The sequence below is a fragment of the Urocitellus parryii genome, chromosome 7 (assembly GCF_045843805.1).
Source record: "Urocitellus parryii isolate mUroPar1 chromosome 7, mUroPar1.hap1, whole genome shotgun sequence".
Classification (NCBI taxonomy): Eukaryota; Metazoa; Chordata; class Mammalia; order Rodentia; family Sciuridae; genus Urocitellus; species Urocitellus parryii.
Window position 1 is genome coordinate 62073528 of NC_135537.1, and position 5375 is coordinate 62078902.

The window sequence follows — 5375 nt, forward strand, 5'->3', positions numbered from 1 at the left end:
CCCCACTCCACAAGGACAGGGGTCCTCTGTGCAGGGTACTCTAGTGTAGAGTTTAGTGCCTCACCCGCATCTTGTCACCATGTCTGTCTGTATATATATAGTGGTTTACTTCCCAGTCTCCAGTCATTTCCCAGATACCACTTTATGGCTGCTACTCTCTGTTCACATCACGCAAGGTTAATTATCAGTCCTTGGCTTACTCTTGTGTAATTGGTCATATGAACCTTTCTACATTGGGAAATTCCGTTCAGTTGTGTTCATGAAATTCTCTTCCGGTACATATGAATTCTCCTGAGACAGAGACCCTCTGTTCCTGGATAGTACATGACGGATACCTGTTGTGGATTTCACAGGCCCATCATTTTTCTGGTGGGGAATTGGGAGGCTGGTTTCCAAGGTGTTGAACTTACAACATTAGCTTAGTAGGCTCAGAGCCGTTCTCATGTCTGTCTGAGCACTGATGATCTGTCTGGTTGAATCCACTGTCACTGAAACCTAATAAAGAGAAACATTTCTGAAATTTTAAAAATTGGATTGCTGTTGATAATTGTCTTTCTATAACCATGGGAGGTCCATGTTAATAATTCTCTGCAATACTATTCAAAGATGACATCTGTTTAAGCATACATTATAAAAGTCAGATTTGTTCAACAGAGACTTTATTAATTTGTCACTTTCCCTGAGCAAATGTGACTGCACATTTGTTTAAATATTTACCAATGTAGGTGAATGAGGAGCAGAAGAAGGTAAAATGAAAGCCAAATAGGACACATGTTTTTAAAGAAAGAGTTTCATTGACTTTGTTGTTGTCTGAATAATAATGCAGTACAGAAAATGTGATATGTTCAAACTGTGCTTCTCATATTCACTGATTGAAAAGGGACAGTTCCATTTTCTGCAGTGCGAAACCAAGTCATTCTTATTAAAAGGTCACAGGAAACTGAGGAGAAATGTCAGGCACACAGACTGACCTATTCAGAATATAATCAAGCTTGCTTTAAAAAGACAACATCTACATTATGAAGGGGAGAGATCTGATTGTATTCTCTGTGCCTTGGTAATGCAGTTAGTGCCGATAAGACCTTGAGACAATCTTGCCCTTCAGAAAATGAGTGTTTGTGGTGGGTGTGGGTGGGTCGGAGGGAACCTCATGATGTAATGTGGCTAAGATCATCTCTTCAGCCAGTTTCCTTTTGAATTATTGAACTTACCATTTCTCTACTAGATGTTCTTTTCTTTTTTTATCTTTTGCTTTCAAGATAACTCTGCTTTAATTTTCACCTTAGATTAATTAATTTCATAAAAGGCTGAGGAAACTGGTCCCCTAGATCCAGCGGCAGACTGACAGCTACGCAGCTCTGGTCCTCTGTTTGCCCAGAGGTACTGTTTTTGCAGTGCGTCTTCTAATAGTCTCCCATCCCATTTGAAGAGACCAGCTGTAAAGGCAAGATGGTAATTCCGTTTTCCTGCCAGTTCATCATTGGCCTCTCTCCAGACTTGTAGTATTTAGAGCTTGATTTTGCTGGCTGCCTAGATCCTTGTGTGCACAGAGCTCCCATTGACTTCATTATGATAAACAGAATGATGATAAACTTCAATGGTAAACAGAAGGGTTCTTTACTTCAGTGGGAATTCAGCATGTATGAAGAGATATGGTCCAGTAAAATCTGCAAATGTCATATCAAATAAATAAGCATAATAGTGTCCGTCATGCCAAGTGGATGTCATGTGACATATGTCTCAGAGAACATGAAGACCAGAGATTCCACTCCTGTGGTTACCAAATTACCATCTGATGGTACACTCTTGATTTTTCCAGTCGCCTTGTTGGAAATCTTCAACAACCAGAACAAATCTTCTGGTTATTCCCTTTTGACTAGGATAGCTCTTCCAGCAGATGTATAGAAAGAGGTACTTTTTTTTTTTCCTTGAAAAGTTGGATCACAAAAAAGGCCCACGGAAGCAAATAAATTGTAGAATTTTTAACATTTGACAAATTCTTCATTGGTTCAAATGTGCCTGGCCAACAATCTGGTGTATATTTTCTCCTAGGCTGGCAACGTGGCAAGTGGACATAAGTAGATGGTGTTGCCAGGTGAAATATTTGGAGTTCTAACAGAGTGACTGACTTAGGCATGCATGATTAATTGGGGTAAAAGTTTTAGTTTATTAATTATCTTTAAAGTAAGATTTTATTACCATAATAAATGGCCTTTGCTAAAATTGTTAATTTATTATATTTAAAATGAGAAAACTCAAATTGGAATATGATTAAAAAACTTAAAAGAACCCAGGTAGATTAAGATGTCCATTTCACTAATGGTGAAATCTTGTTAGTTAAATCTGATTTGGTTAGATTTGTATCTCTACAAAGATTAAATAAACTTTATCTTACCAAATATCATTTTTGGCTTAGAGAAAGCCCTCCAGTGAACACCTTCAGGCAATGTACTATTCTTTCAGATTTTTTTTTCTCTGTTAAAGATTTTTGTTTTTAAAATTTACTTCCTTCTTTCCTCTAACAAAAGAAACCTGAGAACTTTCTATGTACACCATCTAGGGGAAAACCCTTTCTGCCTTTAGGTTTCTTGACGTTTCTTCCTATCACCTCTTGGCCTTTTGGATACATTTTTCTCATTATTATTTCTTAAAGCAACTAGTTTTTCATATCTTCTTTTTTAAAAAAATGTTTTTTTCCCCAGCTAAATATTGTTTCATTTTTAACTTTCCCTTTCTGGGAAATTGATTAATCCAAATGTCACTGGAATATTTACTAATAGACTAAAAATTTTTTGAATGCTTGCAGCTTGGCTTTGGCACAGGTTTTACATTTTTAGAAGAAACAATTTTTATTTATCTAGTTTTTAGTTTTTGAACACATACATGAATAGGCTTTAGCAAAGCATTATTTTCCCCAACAAAATACAGAATGATTTTTCTATAAAACTATGGTGTGGCCTAGATTCAAAAGTTCCATTAAAAAGCAAGGAGACTATAAATAAAGAAGTGACTCATAAACAGATATTTTCCATTTTCTATTACGGACTTTGTAAGCTACAATTAAGCAGAAGTAAAATATTGCTGAGTAAATATTAAGAAAGGTAACTTGGAGATTTGAGTTTTTAAAGAAAAATATTGGTGCAATTTTCTCAAGTATCTATAAGATAAATTTTTTTGTGACCGTTCATTTAAGCTATTTTTCAAGAAAAAAAATCATTTTAGAAGCCAACAAGAAGAAAAAAAACCCGCCGAGAGCCATATGGTCCTTTCTTTATAGCTAAAAATGAAATATACTGAAAATAAAAATGGAAGAAGAATAAATATGTAATAATGAACATTTTCCTTGTGTGGTATAATTCTCCATAATGTTTCCAAGCTCTATCATGGTTAGTTTATTAGAGTCTACATTGGCTTTCTATCCTGTTCTGTTAGTGTGTCTACATTTATGTCAATACCAAGCTGTTTAGATTGCAATCACTTTATAATATGTTTTGAAATCAGGGATCACATTGTCTCCAGCTTTGTTTTATTTGATCAAGGTTGTTTTGCCTGTTCAGGCTACCTTTGATAGAAAAGTACTAACAACAGAAAGAAAGATGCTATGTAAATACATATTGCTGCATACTTGGCTTTCTATGTTACTCTTTCTGTTGCTTAATAAGTGAAGGAGGTCTGTGACTACCTTGTTTGAGTGTCCACTCTGAACTTTATCAAGTCACTTCACCCAACGGAGCCTCAGTTACTTCTGTAACTAATCATCATTTACTGATGATACCAGCATTAAGTAGTCCTTTTTGTATGCCTGAAACTTTTTATTCTTTTTTCTTTAAATAATTTTAACTAGATGAATCTTTATACAACTCTGCAGCTGTGCTAATATTGTCCTTGTATAAAGGCTGGAGAAACTGAGGCACAGAGAGACTAAGTAAATTCCTGGCTACTGGCACAGCTGAGATTATCATTTGAGTGGCATGGTTTTGCAATATCTTCTCATGAATCACACATTTTTCTGCTTTCTAATTATAATAATAGTGATGGAATGATAATACTCGAATAGGAATGCGGAAATGTTATGATAGCCCAATAATAAAAGGATAAATGATATGTCCACAGAATATTGATTGGTGTTACCACAAGTTACATTCTTTCCTGACACAATTCTGTTTCATGCTACTCTAAGTAGTAACTGCTATGATCACCTGTTTCCTAGGTCAGGGAGCTGAGAGGTCTGTACTCACACAGAGACAGCATACAAACCAAGGTGAGTTTCACTGCATTTAACTGGTGCACCCCAGTTCAAGGAGAGAATTCCACTGGGTGCTCCTTACCAGATCCTCCTGTTGTGATTGCCTGGTAGGACACTTTTGCATGAATCAATCGGGAGCACCTCTGGCCTTGGTTCTAGGGACAGTAAGCAAATTTAGTGACCAGCAAGATGGAGGAGTCTTCAGATTGTAAATTAAACATCTGGCCATAGCAGTGCATGCCTATGGCCCCAGCTATTCAGGAGGTAGAAGTAGGGGGATCACTTAAGCCCAGGAATCAGAGGGCAGCCTGGAATTCATAGTGAGACTCCATTTCAAAAAAATCAATCAATTAATCAATAAACATTGCAAAGGAGAATTTTAATGTTATTTAATCAAGGTTAGTGTGGGGAAATTAATCTTATAAAAATTATGAATTCCCAGTGCCTACCAAGGTTCTAACTACAACAGACACTCAAAGAATACTTAAAGAATGAAGAAATATTATGATGAAAAAAAAATTGTTTCCTTCCATCCTCTGGCCTCCTTCTGAGTACTGAGCTCCACGGGTAGACATTTATTAAATCATTGGGTCTATGACTTACTTCAGTAGGAGTGTGTGTCCTGTGATATCCAGCCCTGTCCAAGGACTAATATATTCTAAGAAAACGAAAGCCAAGGAGGAAAGGACTATTTCTCAGCACTTGACTTCTCCAATGGATGAACACTGGGAAAACTGGATCCTTGTAATGTTGACTGTTTAAAATGTGTACTGTAGCGAATCCACCTTGGAGAACAGATTTTTATTTAGACATTATTTTTTTGATCTCAGAGCCTCACATATTTTAGGCAAATGCTCTTCCACTGTGGTACATCTCCAGCCCACAGAACAGAGATTTAAAAAATAGTGTCCTACAAGCCCCTTGAAAGAAAGACTCTCAAGAGATATTAAATGACCCCTGCCTGTGATGCTGATGTCATCTGCTCAGAGTGCAGGCATTTCTTTGCCTTTGGTAGGAAGTATAGAAGTGAAGCAATCCTTTGAAATAAAACCTGTCTCCCAAATACACAGCTTTGTATTGCACACATACCAGAAGGGTGAAGCAGTGATAGTACCTCTCTGGAGATGAA